General features: G+C 30.0%; 1 long non-coding RNA gene across 1 annotated transcript; it reads right to left on the minus strand.

Annotated features, from left to right (window-relative positions):
- Positions 1-9,595: 9,595 nt before the first annotated feature.
- On the minus strand, positions 9,596-12,282 carry LOC122297704. The gene is made up of 2 exons (XR_006238859.1): positions 11,114-12,282; positions 9,596-10,302 (listed from the first exon to the last, which is right to left on the minus strand). It is a non-coding gene; the product is annotated as an uncharacterized LOC122297704 (long non-coding RNA).
- Between the last annotated feature and the right edge of the window lie 473 nt (positions 12,283-12,755).

The raw sequence follows: 12,755 nt of genomic DNA on the forward strand, positions 1-12,755 counted from the left end.
TCCTCAACACTCAAACTGCACTCATATTTGAATGGTCTACTATAAAAATCCCTTTTGTTATACTCCTTAGTATAAGAAATTAATAAGGGTATATGGTCAGAACACTTTGCAACTAGGGTGTCTACTCTCACATTCTTGAACAGATTGATCTAGCTAGAATTAGCAACACCCCTATCCAATATTTTGCTTAGTGTATATGCCATCTTTGTTACTATTACTCTTAAGTAAAATTTGAACCATACCAACCCAAATCACTCAATTCTCTATCTTCCAATACCTTTCTAAAATTAACCATCTGACTTTCATTCTGAGGTCTTCTCCCTATTTTTTTCATTCTGAGAAACAATCTCATAGAAATCACCGCATACCAACCAAGGCAATTGATTATTAGGTTTTAAAGAGTCTTATAAATTCCATGTTTGTTGCCATTTACATGCATCCAGGTGCCCATAAAATCCAATAAACTCCCATGCTTCAAACCTCTTATCTGATTTTATTATTGCATTAATGTGACTTCGAGAATAAGAATGAATTGATACCCCTATTTTCATTTTCCATAGCAAAGCTATACCACCACTTCTACCACAAGGCTCCATCACAAAGCAACCCTCAAACTTCAATTTTCTTTTCAAAATATCTCATATACATGTTTTAATTTTAGTTTCCACAAGGAAACTAACTCGGGCTTCTTCTCCTTCAGTAATCAGTGAAGATTTTGAATTGTTTGGGAGTTCCCAAACTCTCGACAATTCCAATACAAGGTTTTCATAGCTCTTGGCAGGGCTACCTAGAAGCCACCACCGTTTGATCATTCTCAATGTACTTCTCCACTTCATTATCACCCTTTCATTTTTTATTAAGATCTCCCACTAAATATTCTTCTATTTCATCAATTAAACTTCTCTTTTTAGGTAAATTTGAAAAATCAGACAACGTAAGCATACCTTTCTCCCTCACAAGCTTCTTCTATTTTCCTCTTCTTTAAGTCGACTTGCATACTTGTTGGGCAATACTTAGTTGTTTTCCGATTCCACCTCTTTTTTAGTAATTTCTAATTTGGGACATTCGGAAAATGTTTCATCTCATATGTTCACATCATTATAACTTTTCTAAATTCTCATACAAAATATAATAAATAATTTAAGTTTTTCAATTCCCAATTCAACCTTTTCAAATTCTAAAACAATAATAATATTAAAAAATAATATTTTCACAATATTTTATTTAACTTTTATCTTTCATATAAAATCATTTCATCTCATCTTTCAATCCAAACCAGCCTTCCGCCCAGCATGCTGTTAAATTTCAAATACTTGTTACTCAGTTTTTTCGCAAACACTTCCAAGCCATCCCTTTATTTTCAAGTCTTTTACTGAGCTCAGCATATATCCATTCTGAAATCTTTGCCTTCCCTCTTGAAATTTCTTCTTGCATTTGATTTTCCAAACCATCACGCATGCTTTGTTCCACTTTTTTTCTCACTCATATTCCTATGTTCCAAAATTCCATAACCACTCCATGATTCACTCCTCTATATTCCCTATTTCCAATATTTTGATCACCAATGTAATTTTTCTCCATCACTGAATTCACCTCCATCGCTAGCTTTACCTTTGATATCATATTGCAACTTTCTGTACTACCGTCAACAGAATATGGCTTCTCACAATCCGCACGTTCCTTCTTTTCAGTACTATCAATTCTTCCAGTTCTACCAGCTTTTGACCTTCTTGACAGAGTCATATCAGCTCTTAACCATGTTCCAAATTGATTAGATTTTTCCACCATCACAACCCTGTTAATCTTCTTTAAGAATCACCCTCCTACACTATACACTAAACAACTACAATCAAAGCACATTTGAGGCAGCGTTTGTGTGTGTAGCTTTTCACACATACTTTCCACGTACTATATGTGTTAATGGTCAAAGGAAGTAAACTAGGAGATGATCAATATAATGCAAAACAATGGAGAGAATAAAGTATTGAAATTTAAAAATTAATATGGATAGTATGTGGACGATAATTTAAAGTAAAATTATATATACTATACTTTCATCTCATTTTCATTTCATTATATAAGAGATGACATATTTATCACCATTGGATAATTATTTATCATCCATTGGTGACAAGGCTCCATTTGAAACTTAGACTAAACTGAGAATTTTAAGTTGAGTCTGTCATCCAAACACCTAACTCTTAAATCACTAAACTCATCCCAACTCAAAATCTCTTTACAAATGGGACTCACAACTTTTTTCAACTCAACATCTCTTTACACGTGGAATTTATAACATTTTTTCAACTTTTCATAAATACATCTAAATTTATCTTAACATCCAAACACATCTAAACTCATTTTAAGCAGATCCCTCAAAACTTTAACCACCATCTTAATTCACTGCTATTCATAAATAATTTAACTTATCTTAACTCAATTCAATATTTAAATGGGACTTAAATGTACAATATGTTAGATAAGGAAATAAAAATAAAATAAAAATATGGAATATACTATTACTCTACTTTAAAGTAAACATAACATATTAATTAACGGTATTACCTCTACTTAGAAATTTTGATATCTCTATTTTCGGGAGGCAACTTTTTTGCACCGTCCTAAAATTAGTATATTCGTGTAAAGTCAAACTTATAAAGATCTGAACAATGTTAAACTATTTTTGTGATTACATGGCCTTAGGACAAGTGTGTTCACATTGAGGAACCGACATCTGCCCAATGGTTTCTGATGAAAAGGTTGATAAAAGGGCTGTTTTGATATGTTGGTCTAAAGGGGTTTTTTTTTTTCATATTATAAAATAAATAATAAATAATAAATAATAAAAGAAATTTTGGACCCAATGAATAATATTCTATAATTAAACTTTTCCTATTTCTAATTTGAAAAATGATAAGTGCACATGTTTGGATCTCAATAAAAAGAGCAGTGTTACATTTACGTACAAATGCACAATATTATATAGAAAAATTCTAAACATAAGCCTACACATCACACGTCATATTTTTTTTAATTTTTTTTTTTTATCAAATGTTTGGTATATAGATAATGAATAAAAAAAATTAATTAGTTAAAAAAAAACTCAAAAAATTTTTGAAAACAATAAAAAAATATGTAGTGTGTGATGTGTAGGCTTATGTGTAGCAAATCTCTACTATATATATTGAATAACCATCTCATTTTATCAGTTTTGTATTTTTAATTCAGATTTTAAATTTTAAAATCTTCACAATTCAATAAGAGTCCTGCTACGGTACCATCCAGCAATGATCTATGGGCGCGCTCGCTAGGCAGAACTTACTCTTTTAATTTCTTCCTCTATTTTTATTTATATTTTTTAGCACTTTTAAATATTTAAAAAATATTTTAAAAAATCAATATATTAATAATCACTTCCTTAATTAGTAAGTAAAAAAAATAAAAATAAAATACATAAATAGTCAAAATAAGGGAGCAAGATGAATAGGCAAAGTAGCATTATTCTTTTAATAATTAATACGTTAGCACGTATTGTTATGTGCACAAAATTGTAAATATAGAAAGCATTTTCTAAATATAAAATTGTGTTATTCATGCATTATTCGTGCATGCTTTTACGTTACAATCTATGCGTGGATATGGAAGGACTCTTTGAATTTATGTCTCCTACAACGAGAAGGAATATTAATTAAGGCTGTCGTAAGAAGGGAACCTTGAACCTGATTGCTCAGCTGTTTGGAAGATCTCTATTCCATGCTTAGAACAACTTCAAGAGTAGAAAATGTTCTCGAAATAATATAAAATTATTAAAAAAAGAGTTTTTCTGTACAAAAGTCGATGTGTTAACACATTATTTATATTAAAATCTATTATAACTTAAAAAAAATTAAAATAATAATCATTTTTTAATATAACTGACGTAGAAAGCTTCTACATCGACAATATGTCAGGTCTGTAAAATATAAGACCCATAAATAAATTTTCTCTTCAAAAAAGGCATTACATGAACCATATGCTCTCCTGACAATGGCACATGCATGACTCCTGCGTCATAGGATGTATCGAGACCCATTGGTGAAACCATTAGGGACCGGAGGCGACATGCTACTACTAATCAAACTTTCTTATTCATCTACATAAACAAACTACTAGAATTAAGGTCCGTTTGGCAAGTAAGAATTTTAAGATGGAAATTTTGAGTTTTAAGATGAAATATTAAAATATTATATATTCATATTATTATTTTTTTAGAATTTGAAAAAATTAAGAAAAAGTTAAATTATTTATTATATTTTATATGAAAAATTAGAAAAGTTGTAATAATAATATGAGAATTTTAAATTTGAGATGGAAATTTTTAATGGCCAAATTAAACGTACAGTAATTTTTCCTATCCAAATATATTATATTTCATTTTTAAATTTTAAAAATATTCACTTAAATAAACAATAATAAATAATAAAAACTGACGATAAACAGTATATAAACAGTAGATAAACATTGCATCAACAGTAATGAATAATGAAAATTTGACAATAAATAGTACATAAACAGTGAACAATTCAACTGGAAATTAAAATAATGAAACTCACATATTTTTTAAATTTTAAAAATTAAAAATTATTTTATTTCATTTTAACTTAAAAATTTTACTATTATTTAAAATATTTTATTTCACCTTATCTAAATTGTGTCCAAACGGGCCTAAAATTTTTAAAAATATCTTTATAGGGATAGTTGTATCTAGGCTCCAACTTCACCCATGCACGTGCTTACTACAAGCATTTGTTTGTAGGACAATGCTAGGACGACCGAGGACCAGTACCAAAAAGGAAATCGGTCAATCTTAAATCATTTTTTGTATATTTTTTTTTTATAAAAAATAAATAAACACAAATGTTAAAAAAAAATATCGATTGATACACTTTATCGAGAGACACTTTGTCGGTATCCCTATCATCTTCAAACACTTTGGAAGGGATGAAAAAAAGGTAGGAATTGTGGCAGGAAGAAGTAGCTTTTGACCGAGAGAGAGAGAGAGAGAGAGAGAGAGAGAGAGAGGGGCTATGTACAAAAGGGAATGCATAAAAACAATATTTGGTGTAGGTGAAAGGTAATTAGTGCTCCGTTATCTCCATCCTCCTCCCCTATTCCATGACAAGATACCATTACGTTTCAATGTCAATATATTGGTCATTTTCCTTGGTACACATTAGCCCACGCATTCATGCTACCTTTCCCACAGCTATCATCACGATTTCAATGTCATTTTCATTATCTCTACAATCAAAGCACATTTGGGGCAGCGTGGACGATAATTTAAAGTAAAATTCTATATACTATACTATCATCTTATTTTTATTTTATTATATTAGAAGTAACATATTTATCACTATTAAATAATTATTTATCATCTAATGGTGATAAGGCTCCGTTTGAAACTTGGACTAAACTGAGAATTTTAAATTGAGTCTAATATTCAAACATTCAACTCTTAAATCACTAAACTCATTTCAACTCAAAATCTCTTAATTTACAAATGGGACTCATAACATTTTTTAACTTAACACCTCTTTACACGTGAATTCATAACTTTTTTCAACTTTTCATAAATATACCTAAATTTATCTTAACATTCAAATACATCTAAACTCATTTTAAGTGGACTCTACAAAACTCATACCACCATCTTAATTCAATGCTATTCATAAATAACTCGATTTATCTCATCTCAATTCAATATTTAAATGGGATTTAAATGTACAACATCTTAGATAATGAAATAAAAATAAAATGAAAATATGAAATATACTATTACTCTACTTTAAAGTAAACATAATATATTAATTAACGGTATTACCTCTACTTAGAAATTTTAATATCTCTATTTCGGGAGGGAACATTTTTGCACCGTCCTAAAATTAGTAGATTCGTGTAAAGTCAAACTTATAAAGATCTGAACAATGTTAAACTATTTTTGTGATTACATGGTCTTAGGACATGTGTGCTCACATTGTAGGAACCGACATCTCTGCCCAATGGTTTCTGATGAAAAGGTTGATAAAAGGGCTGTTTTGATATGTTGGTCTAAAGGTGGTTTTTTTTCATATTATAAAATAAATAATAAATAATAAAAGAAATTTTGGACCCTATGAATAATATTCTATAATTAAACTTTTCCTATTTCTAATTTGAAAAATGATAAGCGCACATATTTGGATCTCAATAAAAAGAGCAGTGTTACATTTACGTATAAATGCACAATATTATATAAAAAAATTCTAAACATAAACCTACACACTACACGTCATATTTTTTTATTTTTTTATTTTATCAAATATTTGGTATATAGATAATGAGTAAAAAAAATTAATTAGTTAAAAAACTCAAAAAAAATTTGAAAAAAATAAAAAAAATATGTAGTGTGTGGTGTGTGGGCTTATGTGTAGCAAATCTCTACTATATATATTGAATAACCATCTCATTTTATCAGTTTTGTATTTTTAATTCAGATTTTAAATTTTAAAATCTTCACAATTCAATAAGAGTCCTGCTACGGTACCATCCAGCAATGATCTATGGGCGTGCTCGCTAGGCAGAACTTACTCTTTAAATTTCTTCCTCTATTTTTATTTATATTTTTTAGCACTTTTAAATATTTAAAAAAATCAATATACTAATAATCACTTCTTTAATTAGAAAGTAAAAGAAAAATAAAAATAAAATACATAAATAGTCAAAATAAGGGAGCAAGATGAATAGGCAAAGTGGCATTATTCTTTTAATAATTAACACGTTAGCACGTATTGTTACGTGCACAAAATTGTAAATATAGAAAGCATTTTCTAAATAAGAAATTGTGTTATTCATGCATTATTCGTGCATGCTTTTACGTTACAGTCTATGCGTGGATAAGGACTCTTCGAATTTATGTCTACTACAACAAGAAGGAATATTTAAGGCTGTCGTAAGAAGGGAACCTTGAATCTGATTGCTCAGCTGTTAGGAAGATCTCTATTCCATGCTAAGAACAACTTCAAGAGTAGAAAATGTTCTCGTAATAATATAAAACTATTGAAAAAAAGTTTTGTTACACAAAAGTCGATGTTTTAACACATTACTTATAGTAAAATTTATTATAACTTTAAAAAAATTCAAACACCAATCATTTTTTAATATAACTGACGTAAAATGCTTCCACATCGACGATGTGTTAGGTGTGTAAAAATAAGATTCATAAATAAATTTTCTCTTCAAAAAAGGCAGTACATGAACCATATGCTCTCGTGACAATCGCACATAACTCCTGCATCATAGGACGTATGGAGACCATCGGTGAAACCAGTAGGGACCGGAGGCGACATGCAACTAGTAACTACTGATCAAACTTTCTTGTTCATCTACGTAAACAAAACTACTAGACTTAGCTTCGGTTTTTTTAAATCAGAATTTTGATATGAGAATTTTGAGTTTTCAGATAAAATATTAAAATATTATTTTTGTTTTAAAATTTAAAAAGATTAAGAAAAAGTTAAATTATTTATTATATTTTATATGAAAATTTAGAAAAATTATAATAATAAGATGAGAATTTTAAATTTGAAATAGAAATTTTTAACAGTCAAACCGAACCTTAAAAACATATACACATAGAGGCCCGGTTTGGATACACAGTTTTCATTCCATCTTAACTATACAATAATTTTTCCTATCCAAATATATTATATTTTATTTTTAAATTTTAAAAAATTCACTTAAATAAATAGTAATAAACAGGAAAAATTGACGGTGAATAGTATATAAACATTGTATGAACAATATTAAATAGTGAAAAGCTGACAATAAACAGTAAATAATTTGATTGAAAATTAAAATAATGAGACTCACATATTTTTTAAATCTAAAAAATTTAAAACTATTTTAGCTCATTTTAATTTAAAAATTTTACTATTATTTAAAATAATTTTTTTTTTATTTGAATTGTCCGTCCAAACGGGACCTAAAATTTTTAAAAATATCTTTATAGGGATAGTTGTATCTAGGCTCCAAATTCATCCATGCATGTGCTAACTACAAGCATTTATTTGTAGGACAATGCTAGGACGACCGAGGACTAGTACCAAAAAGTTAAAGCATTTTTTGTATATTTTTTTATAAAAAATAAATAAACACAAATGTTAAAAAAAAATATCGATTCATACCCTTTCATCGAGACACTTTGTCGGTATGCCTATCATCTTCAAACACTTTGGAAGGGATGAAAAAAAGGTAGGAATTATGGCAGCCACCTAAGAAGAAGTAGTTTTTGACCGAGAGAGAGAGGGGTTATGCACGTAGAGAAATTGACTCATCATCCAACACCATATATTTTATATATTAAAATATTATTTTCTATTTTTTTAATTTTTATTTTATTTTATTCTTATTAAACTAATTAAATTATTTTATTTATTATCCATATATTATATATTTATTATAGAAAAAATAAAAATAAAATAAAATAAATATAATATACAAAATGTAAAAATGACAAGAAGAATTTATAATGTACAAAAGGAAATGCATAAAAACAATATTGGGTGTAGGTGAAAGGTAATTAGTGCTCCCTTATCTCCATCCTCCTCCCCTATTGCATGACAAGATACCATTACGTTTCAATGTCAATATATTGGTCATTTTCCTTGGCACACATTAGCCCACGCATTCATGCTACCTTTCCCACAGCTATCATCACGATTTCAATGTCATTTTCATTATCTCCACAATTATTGGTCTGTCACAAGTCTTTGGATGGGGACAAGGTGAGATCCATGGTACCCAAGTAATGTAACTTGTCCTCAACCATTTGGGAAAACGTTGAAACTGTGAATATCCGTTTGGTTACTCAGAAAAATGCACAAAGTGTTAATATCCTTTTATGGGGCCACATCTGTGACATGTGGACTCTGTTGCGTTAGATTTTCTATGCAATAAACATTCATCAAGCTTCCTACATCAAGTAAAGGAGTGTATGCAAGCATTTTATCTTTCTCTAAAACAAACCCACAAGCAGATATAATTTAATATAATACGTCAAATTGTAAAATTATTTTTACTATAAAATAAGTCGAATATTAATTTATAAATTTATTTTATATACTATTTTAATATTTGCAGCCGTTCTCTTTAAAGAAGAATCAAACCTACAAGCAAGTAGGAAATGTAGGAAGCTTGAAATGACAAGATTTAATTTATATATATACTTATTTATTATTATCATTATTATATTCTTTTTAACATTATTAATATCACTATTCTGAGATTTGAATATCTTAAAAGTTTTTGCTTTTACTTTAGAGTGAAAACACCGTGCGTACTTTCACATATTAATGGAATGGATAAGAATGGGAATAAGAACAAGTATTCCTCGTATAAAAAATAGATGCCAAATCAGAAACTTATAACGGCAACAATAGAAAAGGTAAACCCTTTGAATCAACAAGAAAAAGAAGACAGGAAAGAGTCAGCATGAAAATCTTCCCATTGGAGTGAAGAGAATAATTAGGTAAGCATGTAAAGTACTTCATAATGGAATATCCACAGCACAAGATAATGCTCTTTTATTTTTTTTTTCTTTTTTTTTTTTGTTTCCTGCTCTAGGAACCCAACAAGGTATCTAGAAGATACTGTAGCAACTTGCACTCAAAACTGTTGATTTCCCCTCATTTTCATAGACATTACAACAATACCATGTCTGCCACTTCAGAACTTCCTTTCAAAGATACTCTCTTACCATTATCAGAGGTAGAAACAAGTTATAACTTTACAACCACCTGCTCAAGCAAAATGACATGTAATTGGCATAGAATCCATTCCAATTATTCTCATTTGGGGAGAAAAGAGAAGAAAACAATTCTGTAAGAATTTCAGGGGATCTTGATCTTCATGCGTTACTTTCCAATCCTCTTCATTAATTTCAACGAACCGAAAACATCAGAGATTCAGAATGATTGAGCACAGAATATAGTCAAGAGAACACTTAAGACCTCAAAGCTAATTCCTAACAGTAGAAGTGTTTTGCAAATTTAGATGCATATCTTGTGATACTTTGAAGCACAAGAAACTATAGAACACAGAAAGTCTAATGCACAATAAACTAAACACCAGCAGAAACAATATGAAACAAAAAATAAAGAATAGCTATTGTTTTCGTCTTAAGAATATCATGAACAACTGGCTTAGAATAAAACGCCATCCAGAAGTTAGTCCACACAAGATGGAGCACAAACAGAAGGACTTCTTGCTAAAATGGAAAGGAGGCACCTGAAAATTTAAACCCACTGCAAATTAATAGCAGAGAACATTATTTGAGGATTTTAAAGCTTAAAAAGGAAAAAAAAAAAAAGTAAGTGAAGCTTCAATGACAGCAAGCATTAAACTACAATCAAGCTCGAAAATAAGTCGAACTTGCTGAGGAACAAAATATAGTGCAACAATTGAAACCAACAAGTATCAAAAGTCCTCAAAAACTTGTCAAGTTTATGAAATGAAATGTTGCAAGTCAAGCAGTTCTGTTTGGTACAAGTGAATCATTGAATGGTGACTTAGAATTAGTCAAACAACAAAGTTATTTTTTCGTTTGTTCATATCATATCACAGTATTCATCACAATAAAATTGTGATGTCCAAAGCAGTTTGATCATGCTCATCCTCATCATCTTAATATTAACCATTCTCATGAAAAAAATAGTTTGTTTCCGCCATATCTTAGGAAGTTGCCACACACAAACACACTCATCTTGGAAGGCCACAAAACTGACCGATTTCCCATAAATCATTCATCTCAAATCCTGCAGATTACTTAAAAATATATCACCAGACAGCATAACATGTGCTAAATTGCAGAAGAGGGTATAAAAAAAATAAAAAACTAAAAATAAGAGGCATCTAGGAATACATCTGTCTACAAATCCCAATTCTTGCAAAATTACAATCTGAAAAAAAAAAAAAACAATTGGAATATCTGATCATAGCTGAAGTAAAACAGATGACTCGGTAAATAGAAATAGAATGTGGAATAAAAAAGGACGGCTAAAACAATCAAAGCATGATTATTATTCTGTTCTGACAATACCCCCATCGATATGATAGATATAGTTCGAGTTGCCGAGGGCCTGTGCACTCCGAGATTTGTTTGGATGCTGTTCGGGATTAGTCAGATGCTGTTCTCGGACAAAAGGTGCCAATCAAATAAAGATATAGCTCCCCACTCATATGTACTTTAAGGCATGTCCCCCATCACTTCGTTGCTAAGAAAGCAGTACAAACGGAAGAGGATTAAATTTTATCGTCTATATATCTCTGTGCTCTTTCTATTTTCAAGTAACGGAAATACACAAACCAAAACAAAGGCGGAATTAAATCAAGACAACCCCCCCTAAACAACAACAAAACAAAACACAAACACCGTTCCATACCGATCAGTATACACAAGATATTAGTTTTATTTTGGTTTCCTTCAATTTCTCAGCAACAACAAAGAATACTATGAAAATAATGAAATAAATGTAAACAATGAGAGAGAGGGTGAGCGCTGGATGCAGAGGTTTATCGACCGATTCATGTTTTGTGTTAATGCCACAACAAATTCTCAGGAAGAGGTCGATGAACCGCTGCCTCCAGTGACTTCAACCCGACACTGACAAAATAAACACAAATGAAAAATCTACAACAGAGAAAAAAAATACTATTTTGCCTGTATTTTCTTGACGACAAAGAACAAAACATAACAAAGCACAAAGACTTGAAAGCAGAAACTAACTGCTGGATCAAAAGGGAAATCTCGATACCACAAAACGCACCAATAAAATAAACAAACAGAACAGTAATAACGAGCAATGGGATCAAACAGCACAGATCTGAACACACCAAAGAGATCCCATGAAGAGAAAAAAGGCAAAGAAATCCTTAATCGCATGTGCATATAGAGAGAGAAACTGAGAAAGTGAGTTGAAACCAGGAATCTGAGGAGCCATCTTTACCGTACGTCTCCCTCTCTCTCTCTCTGTCTCTCTCTCTTGTCGCTCGCTCTGTGCTTTGCGAGGAGAGTGACACAGAGTGACTTTTTGAGGTTGCCTTTTTGGTTGTATTACGTATTGCGAAATTACGATCTTCACACTCCAACTCCGTTCAGTCAAGCGTTCCGAGCCTCACGACTCACGAGGTGAAACCCCAAAAAAGAAAGGATAGTGATACGGCCACCGCTGGGGCTTCCGCTGGAAAATTTCTTTTTTTATTTTTATATTTTTTTATATTATTTTTTTAACATTTTTAAATATTTAAAAATATAAAAAATTCATAATAATATTAAATAATGTTTACTTAATTACTAAAAAAAAGAAAAAAAATACTGGGAGCTACTGATTCCCAGCGGGAGATCTAACATTTTTCAATCGAGTAATGCTACATACAATCATGGAATTATAAACGCCACACAATCACTTTGAAAAAAAGTGAAGTTCACGATTAAAAAGTTAATTTTTTTTCATATGAGTCTTATATTAATTTATTTTTTTCAAAATAACTGCACGTTGCTTGCATAACTACAACTGTAAATATCACTTCTCTTTTAAAAAAAGAAAAGATCCTTTGAATAAAAAAATCAAAAAGTAAGATTGGTTTATGGAAAGATGTTTTCCAAACGGATTTTATTGAACAGTATTACTCGTTCTCCCGTAATTTCATGGTATTAAATATAATAATTAGAGAATATTTAT

Source organism: Carya illinoinensis, chromosome 15 (genome assembly GCF_018687715.1).
Source record: "Carya illinoinensis cultivar Pawnee chromosome 15, C.illinoinensisPawnee_v1, whole genome shotgun sequence".
Lineage (NCBI taxonomy): Eukaryota > Viridiplantae > Streptophyta > Magnoliopsida > Fagales > Juglandaceae > Carya > Carya illinoinensis.